Here is a 20,822-nt window from a genome sequence, read left to right on the forward strand (position 1 = left end):
AGTTTTTTGGTCTTTTCCCTTCCTTTGTTAATTTCTCAGCTACAGGACAGAGTCACAGTCTATTAGAATTTATTAGAAATAGAAGAATATTCTTCCTCCTAGATAAAGGACATTAACACCAGGATGAAAGATTGTATGCAAATGAGCCTGAGAGGCTCCAGGTTCCATTAACACCTATGGAGCTCGGAGCCCCTCAGGCTCATTTGCATACAGTCCTTCAGTCCTGGTGGTAGTTGCCCATTGAATCATGCCATGCACCCGTCTCAGTTTATCATTATGTCTCTGTAGAGGTCTGTGTGTGGAGTCAGTGTTATTTATACCCAGGAGCTATTACCTGTGCACTATATACAACTTTTGGCACCTTTAAGGTGCACCAAATCCTATTATTAGGTGGACAGTTTGTGGCAGCGCAAACAGTTTAACATTATGTCCTTTTATTTTAGGCACATGGGGATTTATGTCTCCCATATCCGTGCTGTTTGTTATACAGCTCACATCTGTAATTTGGCGCTCAAGGGCATCTTCAGGCAAAATGTAAAGAATGTAGATTTTTTTTTTACTGTGACAGAAGAGTTTTTGAAGTGAGATGGATTAAAAAAATATGGAAATATGATTGAGTTTTACTCATATAGAACATGACTGCAATTTAATAGTTTCTCATTTAAACAGATGCTACAAGAAGGAATAGATGGCAAGGAAAAGATTATTTACTAGAAAATGTAACTCCGATTCATTTTTTTCCCCCTGAGATCCAGCCAATAAAGGAATGCCATAAAATAATAAAAGGTCCATTACTCGCCTGGTAAATCCCCTGCTGTTCCACCACTGCAGCTCAGGTGCTTTATTACTGTTGTAAAGCAAGCACTTGCCCCACCCACTGCTGTGCACCAGTGATTGGCTGAAGCAGTCACATGGGTAGTAAAGTGTGTCCTTCTGACTAGCAGAAGCGGTGTTTATCAGGTGAGAACTTATCAATTCTGTAAAATCTAATAATCTTATAAATATAGCGCCTACACATTTCAATGCAAGAGCTTGCAATCGATATGATGAGTTGTAGGTTTGAATTACTGAATGGGAAAATATTTAAAGGAAATCTACCATCAAAATCCATCATGATAAACCAGGGACACTTACACATAGATCCAGGCACTGGGACTGTGATAAATCTTCTTAATTCTTAATTTTTCCTAAACATAAAACATTATGCTAATGAGCCTGAAGAGCTACCACAGCCCCTCCATGCTGCAGCTTCACAGGTACTGTCTCACCCCCCCCCTTCTCCCTCAGCTTTATGTAATCTCACTGTATCAGAGGAAGTTTCAGAACACAGTCGGAAGACGGAAGAGCTCCTTACCCTTCAAGCTGATTAGCATAATTTGAAAGTTGATTTTAGAGGGAGGCTATGGATAAAAATATAAGATTACCACAGTCACGGTGCCTGGATCTTTGAGCGAGTGCCCCTGGTTTATCATAATTGATTTTGATGGTACATTTCCTTTAACTCCTTAACGCTCTGCGCCGTAGCTCTACGGCGCAGAGGTATAAGGAGTGTATGAAGAGGGCTCACGGGCTGAGTCCTCTTCATACAAAGGTGGGGGTTTTTGCATTTAGCAGAAAACCCCCACCGCTAATAACCGCGGGCGCCGCCATCTTTATTACGATCGCCGCGCCCCAGAACGTCATCGGGGGGGGCGGCGATCGGTTACCATGGTAACCTCGGGTCTTCTTTTGACACGAGGCTACATGGTTTATGCAGGTTCGTTACAACGAGCCAGTGGCTCATTGTAATGTATGACCTGCAAAAATGCCATATATTGCAATACAGAAGTATTGCAGTATATGGTAGGAGCGATCTGACCATCTAGGGTTAATGTACCCTAGATGGTCTAAGAAATAGTGGAAAATAAAATAAAAAAAAAAGTTCAAAAAATAAAAAAAATTAATAAAATATTAAAAGTTCAAATCACCCCCCTTTCCCTAGAACGGATATAAAACATAATAAACAGTAAAAATCACAAACATATTAGGTATCGCCGCATCCCAAAATGCCCGATCTATCAAAATATAAAAACGGTTACGGGCGGCGGTGACCTCCGAGGCGGGAAATGGCTCCCAAATGTCCGAAATGCGACTTTTACACCTTTTTACATAACATAAAAAATGAAATAAAAAATGATCAAAATGTCGCAAAGACCTCAAAATGATAGCAATGAAAATGTCGCCTCATTTCGCAAAAAATGACACCTCACACATCTCCGTGCGCCAAAGTATGAAAAATTTATTAGCGTCAGAAGATGGCAAAATTTTTTTTTTCTTTTTTGTACACAATCGTTTAATTTTTGAAAATGTATTAAAACACAATAAAACCTGTATAAATTTGGTATCACCGCGATCGCACCGAACCAAAGAATAAAGTAGGCATGTTATATGGAGCGAAGAGTGAAAGTTGTAAAAACTGAGCCCACAAGAACGTGACGTGCGTTTTTTTTTCAATTTTTCCACATTTCGCAGTACACGGCATGTTAAAATAAATAACATTACGGGAAAGTAAAATTTGTTACGCACAAAATAAGCCCTCACACAGGTTATGGATTTTTGAAGTTGGAGAGCGAGAAATGAGGCGAAAAACCCTGCGTCCTTAAGGGGTTAAACAAAAAGATCATGCCTGCTTTGTCCTCAAAACAGCGCCACATCTATCAACAGGATGGGTCCGGTATTGCAGCACAGCTCCAATAGTTTCTCAGTTCAGCTACAATAACAGACGAACCCCAAGGATAGCTGTGACTCTTGTGGGGGAAGAAAGTAGACAATTTTCCTTTTTTTTTTAAATCACGATACAACAAATATCATATTCATTTTGGAAAGAGAATCTTCAAAATCACAGAAAGGATCAGACTGTAATTTTAAGGAAGGGAGTCTGGGGATATTCTTGTATTCCCTGTATACTGTACTTGATGTACTTTTTAGATACGATTCCTTTTCTTTTCTTGGTCAATATAATTGTAAAATCATTATCAACCACCAGGCGCACCTCCTCGCATTCATTATATTTATACACGGGGTAGTAAATGGCAGCAATTCATTCTTCAGGAAAGCCGCATTATGTTACAGAACCATTCATTATTGATTATCATGTACCAAACTATTAATATTGATGAGAAAAATCACAAAAGGCATCATCATCAGAGACAAAAAGCAATGAAAAATCAAGCTGGAAGAGTGAGAAGGTCGTCATTTGTTGGAAGTTCTTTTGGATCCTTGCCAGGATGAATATTATTTTATTAAAGAATGTAATTATTATTGTAATGCTCAACAACAATGTAGATTATAATCATGTATAATTATGTACAACGTGGCCTGTGATGTCATTTCAATCACCTCGAAGCTGTTTTTTTTTTTATTCCAAGCTCAGTAACCTTGATACGATGAGAATTGTACAAAAATCGGATGATTTCCTTTAAATTATTTTAACCCCCTTTTCAGCTTTTTTTTTTCTTTTTTTTGTCAATGCCCTTCTACAAGCTATATATAGTTTTTATTTTCTGGTCATCATCACTGTATAGCACAATTTTTGGTTTTTATATGTCACATTGTAGTACTTTTAACAACCCTTTCTGTGAAGTACAAAAAAAAAAAACAAAATCGAAATCTGGAAAAAAAAACCATTCCCTTATTGCCTACCAAGGGCCATAACTTAAGAACATTTTGTCAATGTGGCTGTGTGAGAACGGTAATTTTTATTTCTTCACATTTGAGGTTCATAAAGCATTTTACGTTTACGTTTTATGTAATTTTTTGTGTGATGGATGATTTTCCATTATTTATTTTAAAGTATTTTTGTTGTATGGGATAATCGCTATTATGTTTGCAGTGCATTATCCTGCCAGCTACTGACAGTCACCAGTATACTACAGGAAGACCAGGGGTTCCTCAAAGGACCCCCGCCTGCCTGTGATGTCACCACCACCCCGCAATCGCTGCCGTGTGGTGCCGATGGCTTGCAGAGTGAGCTCACTCCCTCTTAACCCACTTACACTACAGTCAATGTTTGACCATGGTTCTGTGGTCAGTTTGTTTGGTGGTTTGCAGCCAGATCTTGTGCAGTGAGCTCTGCAGATTTTTGTGGCAGATAACTTTTAAAAAAGCATTAGCAAAGCGAGTGTATGAGCTTGGCGGCGAGTGTGCATTGATCTGAAGTGTGTGCAGTGTCTTAAGTGTGACTTACGTTTAAGGGACTTAAGTTTGAGGGGCTTTAGCAGGTAACTGCTGTGTTTTGTGTTACTTTGACTGTAAATTCTTCTTTCTGTGCATAATTCTATTGTAATCCCCATTAGAACAATGGACTCCATAAGTGGCATTGCTACACGGTGTACATCCTGTGCCATGTATGCTTTCCTTGAACAGCCGTTCGAGGGGGAATACTGCTGTGTGGGGTGTGTGAAAATTGCTCACCTGGAAGCCCAGATTCTGGATCTAAATGAGCAAGTTTCAAGGCTGCGGGCAATTGATAATATGGAACGAAGTTTGCTGCTCCTGGAGCACAAACTCTCTGGGGAAGATGGTTGTGGGGAGGGAAGTATGGAGGTGCAGAGTGAGGGGGCAGCTAGTTGGGTAACATGTAGAAGGCGGGGTAGAGGGAAGAGTTGTAGAGAGTCTAGTCCTGATCTGGTGCACCCCAATAAGTTTGCCAGGCTGGCGGATGAGGGGGATATCAGCTCTGGGGTAGCAATGCTGCAGAAAGATGTGGCCGCTAGCAACCAGGGGAATGTGTGCTCCAGTAAGAAGGGTAATGGGAGCAGAGGCAAGGTCAGACAGGTGCTGGTAGTGGGAGATTCGATTATTAGGGGAACACACAGGGCAATCTGTCACAAAGACCGTGCATACCGAACAGTGTGTTGTTTGCCGGGTGCTCGGGTTCGGCATGTTGCGGATCGGGTTGATGGATTACTGGGAGGGGCTGGTGAGGAACCAGCGGTCATGGTCCACATTGGCACTAATGACAAAGTAACAGGTAGGTGGAAGGTCCTTAAAAATGATTTCAGAGATTTAGGCCATAAGCTCAGGGCAAGGACCTCAAAGGTAATTTTCTCCGAGATACTGCCTGTACCACGTGCCACACCAGAAAGGCAGCGGGAGATCAAGGAGGTAAATAAGTGGCTCAAAAGTTGGTGTAGGAAGGAGGGGTTTGGGTTCATGGAGAACTGGGCTGACTTTTCTGTGGGCTACAGGCTCTACAGTAGGGATGGGCTGCACCTCAATGGGGAGGGGGCTGCTGTTTTAGGGGAAAAAATGGCTAGAAGGTTGGAGGAGTGTTTAAACTAGAGACCTGGGGGGAGGGCAACTACACTTGTGCAGGGCAAATAGACGGTGTACATAGAGAGCTGGGAAGAGCCATAGTCCATGGGGGAGGAAGGGGGGCTGGAATGAGATTGGGGAATAAGGACAAAAGGAATACGGACAGGGAAAACCATATAAAGTGTATGTACACAAATGCCAGAAGCCTCACAAACAAAATGGAGGAACTGGAACTCTTGATGTTGGAACGGAAATATGATATAGTGGGTATCAGCGAGACATGGCTGGACAGTAGCTATGACTGGGCTGTTACTATAGATGGTTATAGTCTTTTTAGAAAGGATCGTATAAATAAAAAAGGGGGAGGGGTTTGTTTATATGTGAATTCTTGCCTCAAGCCCGTCCTGCGAGATGACATCAGTAAAGCAAATGTGGAGTCCCTATGGGTGGAGATAAGAGGAGGGAAAAAGAATAATAAAATATTACTAGGGGTTTGTTATAAGGCTCCAAATATAATGGAGGCAGCAGAGGAAATGCTGATAAGTGAAGTGGATGCGGCTTCAAAGCAAGGTGAAGTACTTATCATGGGGGACTTCAATTACCCAGATATTGACTGGGGGGCAGAAACCTGCAGGTCCTTCAAAGGTAGCAGGTTCTTGTCAACAACAAAAGACAATTACCTGTCGCAACTAGTCCTGGAGCCAACAAGAGGGGGGGCACTGCTGGACCTTATCCTTACCAACAGACCTGATAGGGTATCAAACCTACAGGTTGGGGGGAACCTGGGGAATAGTGATCATAATATCATTGATTTTGTATTACGCTTTACTAAGCACGTTAGTGAAGGGGCAACCAACACTCTAAACTTCAGGAGGGCAAATTTTCATCAACTAAGGGAAGACCTTAAAGGCATAGACTGGGATAATGCTCTCAAAGACAAAAGCCCCCCCCAAAAATGGGACTTTTTCTCATATATTCTGAAAAAGTCCTGTGAGAAACACATACCTTATGGGAAAAAGCATAAAAGGAACAAGAAAAAGCCTATGTGGCTAACTAGTCTTGTAAGGAAAGCAATAAGCGAGAAAGATAAAGCGTTTAAGGTGCTAAAACATGAAGGTAGTGATGAGGCATTACAGGATTATAGAGAGAAAAATAAATCCTGTAAAAAGCAGATAAAGGCCGCAAAAATAGAGACTGAGAGAAATATTGCCAGGGAGAGCAAAAATAATCCCAAATTATTTTTCAAGTATATAAATGATAAGAAACTAAAAACAGAGAGTGTGGGTCCCCTTAGAAATAACATGGGGGTCATGGTGGAAGGAGATGAGGAAAGGGCCAATCTACTGAATGTCGCCTTCTCAACTGTTTTTACCCAGGAAAATCCCCTGGTGGAAGACACAATGAGGAATAATGTAAATTCTTTTTATAATGTCAACAGTTTAACCCAGGAAGAGGTACGGCGCCGCCTCGCATCCACTAAGATAGATAAATCACCTGGGCCAGATGGCATACACCCCCGGGTTCTGCATGAATTATGTACGGTGATAGACAGACCGTTATTTTTAATATTTAAAGATTCACTGAGGACTGGTTATGTTCCACAGGAATGGCGCATAGCAAATGTGGTACCAATATACAAAAAAGGATCAAATAGCGATCCTGGAAACTACAGACCCGTAAGTCTAACTGCTGTGGTGGGGAAAATATTTGAGGGGTTTATTAGAGATGCTATCCTGGAGTATCTCACTGTGCACAACCTTATAACCCAGCGTCAGCATGGGTTTATGAGAGATCGGTCCTGTCAGACTAATCTGATTGGTTTCTACGAGGAGGTAAGTTCAAGACTGGATCTGGGGGATGCTGTGGATGTTGTATATCTGGACTTTTCAAAGGCATTTGACACCGTGCCACATAAAAGGTTGGTATATAAAATGAGACTGCTGGGAATAGGAGAAAATCTGTGTTTCTGGGTAAGTAATTGGCTTAGTGATAGAAAACAGAGGGTGGTCATTAATGGCACATTCTCAGATTGGGTTGATGTTACCAGTGGAGTGCCACAGGGGTCAGTATTGGGGCCACTTCTTTTTAATATTTTTATTAATGACCTTGTAGTGGGTTTACACAGTCAAGTTTCAATATTTGCAGATGATACTAAGCTGTGTAAAGTAATAAATACTGAGGTCGATAGTTTAGCATTACAGAGGGATTTGTGGAAGCTTGAGGGATGGGCAGAGAAATGGTTGATGAGGTTTAATGTATATAAATGTAAAGTTATGCACTTGGGCCATGGAAACAAAAAGTATAATTATGTTCTAAACGGTCAATTACTTAGTAAAACTGAAGCTGAAAAGGACTTGGGCGTATTGGTGGATGGTAAACTTAATTTTAGTGACCAGAGCCAGGCGGCTGCTGCTAAAGCAAATAAAATAATGGGATGTATCAAGAGAGGAATAGATTCTCATGATAAAGACATAGTTCTGCCCTTATACAAATCCCTGGTCAGACCACACATGGAATATTGTGTACAGTTTTGGGCACCAGTATATAAAAAGGATATAGTAGAGCTGGAACGGGTGCAGAGGAGAGCAACCAGGATTATTAGGGGAATGGGGGGACTAGAATACAATGACAGATTACAAAATTTGGGATTATTCAGTTTAGAAAAAAGACGACTGAGGGGAGACCTCATTACAATGTACAAATACCTGAACGGACAGTACAAGGATCTCTCCAAAGATCTTTTTATACCTAGGCCTGTGACCAGAACAAGGGGGCATCCTCTACGCCTAGAGGAGAGGCGATTCTACCATCACCATAGACAAAGGTTCTTTACTGTAAGAGCAGTGAGACTATGGAACTCTCTGCCGCAGGAGGTTGTTATGGCGGACTCTATGTACATGTTCAAGAGAGGCCTGGATGACTTTCTGGAGAGAAAAAATATCACAGGTTATGTGGATAAAACATTTATTTAATTCTTGAAGGTTGGACTTGATGGACTTGCGTCTCCTTCCAGCCTTATATACTATGATACTATGATACTATGGTGTCTATGGGGTTGAACACCCGGGATCGGAGATTTTTTTGAACCCGAATGTTAGTGCCAGAGCTGGGCTTTGACAACACAGTCCGGCACCGGCACCAGCATTACCTGATGTCCTGCAATATTCTTCTGATTCGGCATAGAAAGGTGTGACATCAGAAGAAAGACCCTTAATGACCACCATAAAAAGCAGATCTGGTGGTCATTTTTTGTAAACCATGCACCCAAGGTTGTGCTGTGTAGTGCTCATTTCTTTTTGGGAGTTGGTTGGTATTTATAATATACGATGGGAGTGGACATTGGTCATAAGGATAAATAGGTGGTCAAAACGGGGTGGAAACGTACTCATGAGGGGGGTTTCTCAGAGTTGGAACCCACACAGATCACAGAAACGGGGGTCTGTGTACCCCAAGTGAACATAGAGATTGCTGCTCTAATCAGCTCTATGGATGGTGATTGCGCATATGCAACCTGGCCCTACCTTGTTTTTAGGTGCAACGGACCACCGTTCTCGTGATACCTGGGGGGTCCCTTGTTGTGACTAGACAAGCTTTTAAAATAACTGGAGGTATATATATATTTCTGCTAAAGAACTTGAATACTGAATCCTATTCTGAAAACCAATGCTGAGCCTCATTTTGTCTATTTTTAATTACCCCGCAAATAGAATTGCTATAAAGATCTAACAGTTCCAGGTCTGCTAGTTAGACCGATGACTTCTCTTTAACTAGAAAATACAGTTTATGGATATCCTCATCAAATTTCCCTCCTTATGTACAGGCACAGAAATCAAACAATTGCTCCTGGAAAAGCTAGGCTGATTTTCCTATGAAGGTAGGAGTGTATGAGATATGAAAGTGCTGTCTGACCTAGTCCACTTCTGCTCTGTCCCAGTGATGCCAAGTCGGCCATTCAGTGATTAGGAGCCACTGTCAGGCATTGCTGACAAGACACAAAAGATGAAAGGCTTAGCTGAAATAATTGTGTTTCTTGGGTTTCATGTGTCTGCCGCTTGCATCTTTTTTTGCTTCAAAGCACTAGCTTGAGCCATAGCTTGACGGCTCGCTATACTGTCCACCTGTCCAAATCCTCATCCATCCGGAATAACACGTAAAGCAGCAATAAAAGCAGCCGCCGGCCTTATACACCCTAGAAATAAAGTAATATTGTACCGTTTATGTCACAATAAATGTATAACCGCAAACAAGTAATGGTAGATTGATCGGCCTGAGAGAAAGAACAAAATCTGAACAGGCCATCAGAAACTAGGAAGATGTGACGAAGGCCATAAACCATTTTATTTCTGTTAATAGGAGCCTGGTTGTCAGAGGAGTGGGCCTCTAGGAGAAAAATAGACCTTTTAGAGAACTTTTCACGAAATTTAGGACAGTAAAGCAGCTAAAAGTCCTTTTGGAAGTTTTGAGAGGTCATAACTGTGGTCATCGTATTCCTTTCCAATGGATTGAAAAAGAATTGAAATGTGTTCTACATCAATTGTTTCTGAGGTAATAATCTGTCACCTCAGAGTTGGTGGGATCATTAGCTAAAATAACGGACTTGGTCTGAATTTAATTCTGTAACTTTAGGAGTTGTCGATGTCTGTAGAAAGGAGGGTTCGAGACATCTTCCCACTAAATGGTATTGTTGTTTAAGAAAAAAAAAATCCAGTCAGAGGAGACGTCACCTGTAGGTCGCTAGATTTATAGAGTTGCCACCTCTATGGTCATTTTTTCTGGAAATATGTCAATAAAGCCTGGACTTTATCAATATGCAGGGTTGGATGGGCCCCAGGTTCTGCATAGAGACCCATTTTTAAGGCCTATAAAAGGTCTATTTTCTAGGTCATTGATTGTGAACCTTTTAGAGACTGAGTGCCTCAACTATAACCAAAACCCACTTATTTATCACAAATTGTCAATGCCAAAATTTAAGCCATAACTTATTGCTCCCAGTTCTGCCACAACTTTCAATCGTATCGGTCACTTGAGGACACCAAAACAGTTGTAAATTCAGATAATCTTTGTAGCTTCTCTCCTGGGTCCACCGGCATCTCCAAAGATAATCTGGCCCTTTCTACGCGTCTTTTTAATCTTTCTACAGCCCTAAACAGCCAAGAATGTGTTGCTTTAAAATAGTGCTGAGAGCAACATATTTTGAGTTGCCTGGGACTGCAGGAAGTTTCTTTGAGTCCAGTCTGGTGAACTCGTTGCTGGTTCGATGGCTTGGGTGCCCACATAAAAAGCTGAGTGCCACCTATGCCACGGTTCTGTGGCCAATACTATTCTAGGGGATCATGAAAGGCGCACTCCTATACTCGTTGTATACCAATATGCTATTGCACTGGCTTCCCCATTCACTAGCTCATCATTCAGTAGAACTACAGAAAGTCGTGATATAACCCTGATTTTATTTCTGTTTTTATTAATGTTACCATGAATGTACACCGTTCTTGAAAATGTAATTATACGTTTCAGGTTTTTTTTTCACCGAGATGTGGTTTCTGCCTCCTTCACTCAATCCTGGATTCACCTCGGTTTCTGACCTTGCATGGCTCCAGAATATAACATCCCTCATAAATAAGGTCTAATCAAATGATAACTACAAGCAATTTCTACAATACTTAAACTTGTCCCGATTCACCATTTGACGTTATTGTATTTCTTTCGGTGCTTCAGGTGCTGAGCATTTCACATGTCGGATTTCAGCACAATAATAGATCGAACCGCTGAGTTCTCCTCATCCGCATGTAAGATGAAGAAAAACACAGCTTCATTTGCAGTAGCAGAGTTCAGTCCTGGGAAGTCATTTCTTATCTTCTTCCCGGGAGCGGCGGGACGGAGAATGACTCCAGCCTACCTTTGGTTACATTTAAATAATTTCACTATTTCCTCTTGGCTTTTCAAGTACAGAGCATTGCGGCAATAGGCAAATCCCCAGGCAATATAATATTATACCATTTCCTTCCCTCTACTCTTCAGTACATCAATTTAATCGACTTTTTTTTGCCTTTTGCATTTGAAACAATCACGACTTTGCAGCGTGTACTGTATTTATGCCGTTATCCATATTACATCACTTTATTATTTTTTATTGAGACTTTTGGAAACAATCACCCTGGATCTCATTTATCAAAACTGCGGTCTGGTGAATCTATCGACGAGGCAGCCATTTTTGATAAATGAGGTTCGGTGGGACAACCTTCCTAAACGTTAGATAGTGTAAAGTTAGTAAAAAACAGTCTTAAAGAGTACCTTACTTATAACAAACTTTGCTTACATCTGCAGTACAGTGTGTGTAAATGGACCATATGATTTCTGGACATTATGTGACTTGTATTCTTCATTTTCCGGCAGCCTTCTCTATCTCTGAGCCTGCAAATCCACTTTTAGCCGGTGGGTAGAGACCTAGCTGCTGTGACTCACTGCCTCTAGACATGGCGACCTTTAAAAATGGGTACAAGTGTCTAAAAGGAGTTGATAAATGGGGTTCAAGGCAGGTTAAACAGTATTTTCCCCACACCTGCATAAATTCTAGGGAAAGTGCAAAGAGTCTGGGGGCTCCGTGTAGACCCCAGACACTACCCCGCACAGACACGTTGGTGTGGGTGCGAGACCCAGCACATGTTCATACAAGGACTCCCCGGGGGTGGGAGTCACTTACTCTTTCCTTTGGCATCCAGCTCTTTTGGTGAGGTGAGTGGGAGAGGAAAGGATTTGAAAAAGTTTACTGTAAAAGTTAGTTCCTAAAGGGGGAGAAATTCTTCGGAGGAGCAATAAGAAAGCAAGCTCTCACAAGTGCTCACAAATACATAGAAACCAAAAGAAAAGTCAAATACTCCACTTCTTCTCAAAAGGACAATCCATTTAAAAGTCACTCTCACCACTCCACCATAACCAGGATTGCAAGATACTGGACGATCCTTCAAATGATAGCAGTCCCTGCATGAGTTCCCCTCTCCTGGCATCAAAACACCTTAGTGTCCAAAGCTGGTCGTGGGTCGTACATGTAAAAGGGACTTACAAAATCATGCAGATAAATGAGGCATAGGGAAAAAAGGCTTTTATTGATATACTCAGACAAGCTTAAAAATGTGCATATAAAACTTAAAATCATAAAATCTATGAATATTAAAAACTTTAAAAACCGGCAAGACACCTTGCCCGACCTCCGGCTTAGCCTCTTCAGGCTTCTTCTGGTTTGATATTACATTATCAGACAAAATATCCAGTTTTCTTCACAGATCCAAAGTATCCTACAGAGAAGTGATGAAGCCCCTGGGATTACTAACATCCATGATTCCAGCAGTGAAGTAAACACAACAGCTTTTTTCTGTACAGAATAGTTCCCTCAACGGTTTAAGACTTCTCCATGTCATCCCCGGAGTAGCATGGAGACTGCACCTCTAGCCACAACAATGACGGATGCCAGCAGGTATGGCTGGGGTACTGATATGGAAATTTGAAAAAAATCCCCAATTTTCAAAATTTTCTACTTTTCTGACACAACTTGATAACTAACATTTACCAAATGTCTGTTTTATGTTGACATGTTTTTTATGCATCCTTTCATTTTTGTAGAATGTTGAGGTTTAGAACTTTAGGTGTGATTTTTCACATTTTTATAAAAAATGCTAAATCATACTTTTGAGGGGCCTTTTATGCTTTCAAGTCACTTTTCGGGTCCTAAATAATAGTAAAACAGGGGTTAAAACAAAATCAGGTGCAATGTTGAAATTTTTATTTTTTGGCCTAAATGAAGGTAATTTTGGAAAAATTTACACACACTCACAGTGGATAAAATATCCAACCCCGCCTACAAAGTTTGATGCCAAATTTCTCCCAAGTATACCAATACCCTACATGGTGGTAAACTGCTGTATGGGCACACGATGGCATTGAAGGGAAGGAGCGCAATCCAGAGCAGATCTGCAATGTCCCTTTTTAAAGGCTATACCGTACAATCTTTAAATTTGGGAAATTTGGAAATATAAGGGCTTATTTTTTGTGAGATTAGATGCACTTTAAAAATGCTTCATTTTAGAGGGTCTTTAGCTGATTGATGAGATTTTATTAACTCTTGAATGTATGGAGCAAAAGAAAATCATCAATTCTGGTTTCCGATTTTTTGCATTTTTATGACATTTTTATTCTATAGATCACCACGATTACGGTGATACCTCATTTATATAGTATTTTATATATTTTACAATTTAGTTAATGAAAAACTAATATAGAGGAAATCTCAGAAGCTTCTTTTTGTAAAAGGAATTTTTACAAGGAGCTTCTAGGTGCCCTATATTCAGTAACCTTCTTATGTTCCACCTCTTAATCAGGTTTCACTCCAAAATCTTACATACAAATACAAGCCATTTCATGTAAATTTCCATATTTTAAGGTTTTTGATGTCTTTAAGCATTATAAACACCATCCTCCTTTCTTACCCACGGTGATATTGAGGTCTCACTGCCAACAAGAAATATGCCTTCCTTGCTTTTGCCCCAATCCATCAGCTAAGATGGAACCGTATTTACACTCCCTGGGTGTATTCTAGAATCAGGTCATCTGATCACCTCCTTGTGCAATTTCAGGGAAAGAATAAGGGCAAGGCACCAAGTAAGGCTACCATTTCTCATTGGATTAAATCTATCATTTCTACTTGCTACCAGATGAAAGACTGTTCTGTACCTGAAAGACTTAAAGCTCATTCTACATGAGTCGTGTCTCGGCATCCTGGGCAGAATATGCTTCCATCTCTCTCGAGTAAATTTGTTAAGCCACTTCTTTGGCCAACCCGGACACTTTTTTTGCCTTTATAAACTGGGTGTTATGTCAAATTCTGATTTATCTTTTGGGTGTAAGGTTGCTTCTGCTGTGGCCGACCATAGGAATTTCCCTGGTATTGTTCTTGGTGTGCCGCTATGAAGGTGGGGGGGGGGAAATGAAAGCTACACTTGCCGATATCTGGATTTCCCCTTTAGCCTCCACAGTGGCATAATTTCCCCTCCCTATTATAGATCTGATGATTTATTCTCTACAGTATAATAGATTATTTATTATAGAAGCAATATACAGCCAACATATTTCTTTACATCAGTAATAGGTTTGTATCCTTATAATCAGAGTTTCTCTGAAACTAAGGCTGCTTCCACACAGCCGTATGCTCGCCCAAGCACATGCTGGAGAGAAAAGTGATTCTTGGCACCCAGGCATAAACACAGGAAAAGATAGAGCATGCTCCATTTCATGTGCATGGCACACGTGTACCGCAGCCGGGTGCCATAGCAGTCTATCCTTATGTCCCCACAGTTAATATATGCTCTCTTTACAAGTGCAATACTAGGGTGGAGAGGTGTAACATAGCCAAATGTCACCTACTATGTCAAGATCAGGAGTGTGGGATCCATAAGACAAGTCAGCTGTGGTCAGAAGATCAATTTGGAGGTAGTCGGAAGAAGATTAGTTCTTTACAATGATATATTCCTCCCATTTGGTTAAAGTTAAGTTATGGATACTGTAAAAATGTACTTTCCCTTAAAGGGTTGCCCTAATGAACTGGTTCCCACTCTCATCGCTCATCTAGGTCAGTGTTGTCTTCCTTGTCCTGAGGCTCAGTAATGCATACTGTCATTAACCTTGGGGAACTAATATTATGTTGAGGAACATCACCTATCCTGCAGCGATTATAGCCTGAACATGCTGTGCTCAGACCTCGTCTTTAATTTGCTTTTCCTTTTACAGGAATCTATATTTTGTAAAGAACCATGATGTAAACTAGTGGGTGCAGTAGATACTATATGGTTGGGGGTCGAGATTTAGGACATTTCGGTAGTATGGCTTACTAATAGACAATGTGCAGATTTAAAATATGTATCCAGGAAATCTTTCTAGAAGACATCAAAGATACAATAAGAAAATTGGAGGACCACTGGGTTCTCTTGTTGGGCTTTTATGGAAACATGTATGTGAAGGCTAATGTTAAGGTCAGATAATTCCATGGAGAGAGGAAAGATAATAGAATATCTTATACCCGAATATACATTTACCAGACAGCTCTGGAAGAGATTTCCCTAGGTGTTACAGCTCTCCCATCTCAGAGAGCAAAAAGCAGAGCTGATATACAGCCGGTTCCCTGCAGCTTTCAAAGTATATTGTAAAAGTACAATGAATGCATCTATCTTGGAAGCGAGCTGCTGCCGACAATGCAATGCAAATGTACAGGAAATGTAAACCTCGTGAATTAATTAAGCCGAAAGGGTTAATCCCGGGAACGTGCTATGGAGAAATATGGAGTGCCAATGGCTACAAGTCTCTACACGCCTACAAGGCAGCCTTAATTGGCAAAGTCTCCGTAAGGAGAGGTCTTATTCCTGACCCTATGGAGAAATGTTAATGTTACATACCGTCAACTAGTACAGGCCTCTGAGATATTAGTGCTTAGGTACTCATCATTAGGGATTTTAAGAGCTAGAAAGAAGATCAAGGATTGTAAACCAAGCACACGGACATACTGGTGTGTGCCCCCTCTGGCAGGATCTGCTCTTCTTTAAGCTTCTCATGCCTTGGTTTAAAAAAAAAAATCCTTTAAAACAATGCTAATGAGCCTGAGGGGGCTCTAGGCTCCATTAACTCCTATGAAGTCCAATGCCCTCTGTCTCATTTGCACAATTTTAAAAGCCTTTTTTTGTAAAAATCCAGGGCATAAGAAGCTAAAAGAAGAGCAGATCCTGCCAGACCTGTATGTCAGTGTGCTTGGTTTACAATCCTTGTTCCTATGTGAAATGTCCTTTAACTAATTCATCTAAACGAACGGTTAGGAGAACAATGATTTCTGTCATCTCCCATTGGTAGGAAGCAAAAATAGTTACCGTATATACTCGAGTATAAGGGTGAGTATAATACTCACCCTCCGACGTTATCAGCGGCGACACCGCCGCATCATAGTGTGGGCCTGCCGGCAGCTCGCATGGACGCGACTGCCAGCTAGTGAAGAATGCAGAGAGAAGCGGAAGCCTCCGCCTAGGATCCGGGTGCTGGAGGGTGAGTATTTATTTATTTTTTTTAAATTGACTCGTGTATAAGCCGAGGTAAGATTTTTCAGCACATTTTTTGTGCTGAAAAACTCGGCTTATACACATGTATACACTCACTGGCCACTTTATTAGGTACACCTGTCCAACTGCTCGTTAACACTTAATTTCTAATCAGCCAATCACATGGCGGCAACTCAGTGCATTTAGGCATGTAGACATGGTCAAGACAATCTCCTGCAGTTCAAACCGAGCATCAGTATGGGGAAGAAAGGTGATTTGAGTGCCTTTGAACGTGGCATGGTTGTTGGTGCCAGAAGGGCTGGTCTGAGTATTTCAGAAACTGCTGATCTACTGGGATTTTCACGCACAACCATCTCTAGGGTTTACAGAGAAAAAGAAAAAACATCCAGTGAGCGGCAGTTCTGTGGGTGGAAATGCCTTTTTGATGCCAGAGGTCAGAGGAGAATGGGCATACTGGTTCGAGCTGATAGAAAGGCAACAGTGACTCAAATCGCCACCCGTTACAACCAAGGTAGGCAGAAGAGCATCTCTGAACACACAGTACGTCGAACTTTGAGGCAGATGGGCTACAGCAGCAGAAGACCACACCCGGTGCCACTCCTTTCAGCTAAGAACAGGAAACTGAGGCTACAATTTGCACAAGCTCATCGAAATTGGACAGTAGAAGATTGGAAAAACGTTGCCTGGTCTGATGAGTCTCGATTTCTGCTGTGACATTCGGATGGTAGGGTCAGAATTTGGCGTCAACAACATGAAAGCATGGATCCATCGTGCCTTGTATCAATGGTTCAGGCTGGTGCTGGTGGTGTCATGGTGTGGGGAATATTTTCTTGGCACTCTTTGGGCCCCTTGGTACCAATTGAGCTTCGTTGCAACGCCACAGCCTGCCTGAGTATTGTTGCTGACCATGTCCATCCCTTTATGACCACAATGTACCCTGTAACATCTGATGGCTACTTTCAGCAGGATAATGCGCCATGTCATAAAGCTGGAATCATCTCAGACTGGTTTCTTGAACATGACAATGAGTTCACTGGACTCAAATGGCCTCCACAGTCACCAGATCTCAGTCCAATAGAGCATCTTTGGGATGTGGTAGAACGGGAGATTCGCATCATGGATGTGCAGCCGACAAATCTGCGGCAACTGTGTGATGCCATCATGCCAACCCGTTACTAGCATGGTGTACCTAATAAAGTGGCCGGTGAGTGTATACGGTATACGTTTTATAAGCAATTATAACAAGATTCTAATAATTCAATACATAGAATTATTCCATTTCAGCAAGACCACCAGAACATTAAAATTTCACTTTACCTTTGTACTGAGTACTGATTAAGCTAACTCACTGCTGCACACAGAGACACAGAACCCGAGTTCCATAAGCAGCAGCAGTCAGAGGAGACCTACAAACTACATATAGCACAGCTGGGGAAGCACAGCAGAAGAGCACAGCCGATCTAGTGTGTTGCAGAACACCAGAGATGTAGCAGGGCTGACTTTCATTATGTGCAATAGGTATCTATCTAATGGATCTCATCATCTCTCATCTGTCTCATCTCTCTCCATGTGTGTAAGATACTAGATCGATGTTCAGAAGCCAGATGAAAGCGTATATATAAACCACATTGTCTGCTCCCAGAACTAGATGGATCATAATGTGCCTGCTTAGAGAGTCCCCACCCACACTCTGGAATTTTGCACTGAGCATCCTAGGGAGTGATAGGAGCTAAAACTGCAAAAAACTGAAGTAAAGGGCTAAAATTATCTTTATGGTGTTAACATTACTAGGGGATTGAAATTTGACAATTTTCTTTCATGGAAAATACCCTTTAAGTCCAAAACCCTTACAGTAAGACAGGGCATTGCCATATTATCAGCGGCTTGTTGTGAAGGCAACAAGTGATGGGCTGCAGTCATATGCTGGTTGTCACTAGAATTAAGGATTGACAAGATCACAGCAGCAGTGGGCGATTTACTAGGTAATAGATATTTTATTGAATTTGTTATATTCACATGTTTTTTAGACAACCTCTTCAACTGATGCAGCCATAAATCTTGAAAGTTACTAAATTCTCCCACCACAAAACAAACACGTCTCATCCTTTAAAAAACAAACGACATTGTGGGTGTAAATCCCCTATAAGTCTCTCCAAAGGCTTATCCAACAAGACATATTTCCTCAGCATGACAACTGATTTATCAAGCTGTGCACGGTCAAAAAATAATCCACACAAGGCAGAGAAGTACATTGATCCCAATGACAATCAGATGGTGCGTTTATTTCGAGTGTTGGAGAAATCGCCCCAATGTGCAATTACACAGCCGGCTATTAGCTGCAATTTTCTCGGTTAGGCTATTTTCTTACACTAAGCCTTAAACACGGTATTTTTAGGCCATGACCTTGCGATGAAGCATTGCAGGCTTGATCCGTAATGCACCTTTCTCCTTACATTTGGCGGCGTTCCTTAATGTATGTGACAGCTCCGGCGGTAGATGATTGTGAATGTATAAGTTATGAGTAAACACAGTGCTAGAACGCTGTCTTTATTAATATGTTCTGAATTGTAAATAGGAGATAAAAATAATCGTCCTTACCGATCCCAGCGCTCACCGAGCGCACCTGCTGTTTAGTGCCGAAATAAATGGGCAGATGGGAAATGAAGGACTTAATTTTGTAGGGGATTTGTACCGTACACAGGAGAGTGCTTCTTCAAATGAACTTAAAGTGCTCCCGAGTTACGCGGGGCTAGGAAAGGCATACGCTACACATTCTGACACCATTTAGGGAAGAAAATGCAGAAGAAATGCTGTATGTGATGTCTGAGGCCACCTGCCGTTCTAAGTGGATGATTATATCATAGTGTCATCCACACGGTGAAAACTCTGAGCGAAGACTATACATCTACAATTTCAATTTTGTATGGAGTGTAGGGACCTTTCATGAGGTTTTCAAAGAATAAGAATAATGCAAATGCTTGGGTAACAATATGACCACAGTGACAAAATACCTTATGTATTAGAAGTAAAGAACTACTGGATGAGGTTAAAAGGACACCCTGATGTCCAAAGGGAGGGACATAGTAGGAAAACATGTCAAGGTCAGGATGGGAGGATTAAAAAAAATAATAAATGGAATACGAGCAGAGGTAAGGGTAAGTGGAACTGGTTCATAAATGGTAAAACACGTTGAGGATCCAAAATCCTTATGGCTCAGAGATTTATTCAAGAGTTATATTGCCCTAAATAATCATGTGAAAATGGCTGACTGGCTCAAGGCACCTAGTTACCAATTGTTCTAAAACCCAACCTGGGAAACACTGGGTGCAACGAGGAGCCAGTGGTAGTTGGATAGAGAGGCAGGAGCCTGCATTAAGGGGATGTGACACATGACCATTGCTGCCTGGGTCTCCATCCTACCTCTCCGGAAAGATCATGTTTGTCAGGACCCCCTGAACCACTGCGGGAGATGGTACTAGCTGACACCTGAAACCGGAGTGTAAGTGGCCACTGGTCTTCACCCGGGCCCGCCGGAAAGCGGGATTGTCTTGCTGCGGCGAGGTACCACCAGGTCGTTCCACAGGTGCAACTAGCCCGCGGTGGCAGCCAAGGTAGTAATGCAGGAGACAGTCTGTACACAGGGTGACAGTGGGAGAACAGCACAGGAAGGCACACTAGGACTCACGTCAGGAACGCAGGCTACACAGGAACGCAGGCCACACAGGAACGCAGGCCACACAGGAACGCAGGCTACACAGGAGGGCTTTCTCTTCAGGGAAATGGCTTGAAGATCTGATGCGGAATAACGGGAGCCTCCGGATTAAATACCAACCTGGAAGAGGCCAGCGCCAATCACCTGTGCGCTGGCCCTTTAAATCTCTGAGCTCCGTCGCGGTGGTGCACGGTGTCTAGTCCGGAGGAGAACAGCAGGGGCGTGGAGAGGTAAGTTCAGGGCCAGGCAGCAGGGCCAGGACAGGGAGCACAGGCGCACCCGCGATCCGTGAGATAGATAGCGGGGTGCCCGTGACAATGTTTCTGGGCTGCAGATATTGCCCTGTCTAATGAGAAGGGAACTAGCAAATCTGTGTTATACATACGTAGATAATGAAAAACTATGGTAGCTTTGTACACCTTGTGGCAGAGAGACATGCATACAGTAAAAAGACTTCCAAATGGTAGTCGAAGAATCAAATTATCCTTCACGTTGATAAATTCACCTACAGTAAGTCACGGCAGGGAAAAATTAAAGCTGCCATAAAGAGCTTCACTGGGTGTATCAGATCACAGCCACTAAAACTGTTGTTTTCTAAGCAATACAAGGAGAACAAGTGACTATTTAGACAATTGAAATGTTGCGATTTTTATTTGTAATTTTGGGAAACCCTTTTAAATAAGACCATCCATAGGTTAAATTACAAAGCTAGAAAGGCTGAAAAA

At 41.8% G+C, this 20,822-nt stretch overlaps 1 protein-coding gene across 1 annotated transcript in view; it reads right to left on the reverse strand.

The window, feature by feature from the left end:
- LOC140127767 (tetraspanin-15-like) overlaps positions 1–20,822 on the reverse strand; it is a 100,055-nt gene that overhangs the window by 7,358 nt on the left and 71,875 nt on the right. The window lies entirely within an intron of this gene.

Source organism: Engystomops pustulosus, chromosome 4, assembly GCF_040894005.1.
Source record: "Engystomops pustulosus chromosome 4, aEngPut4.maternal, whole genome shotgun sequence".
NCBI classification, from domain to species: Eukaryota; Metazoa; Chordata; class Amphibia; order Anura; family Leptodactylidae; genus Engystomops; species Engystomops pustulosus.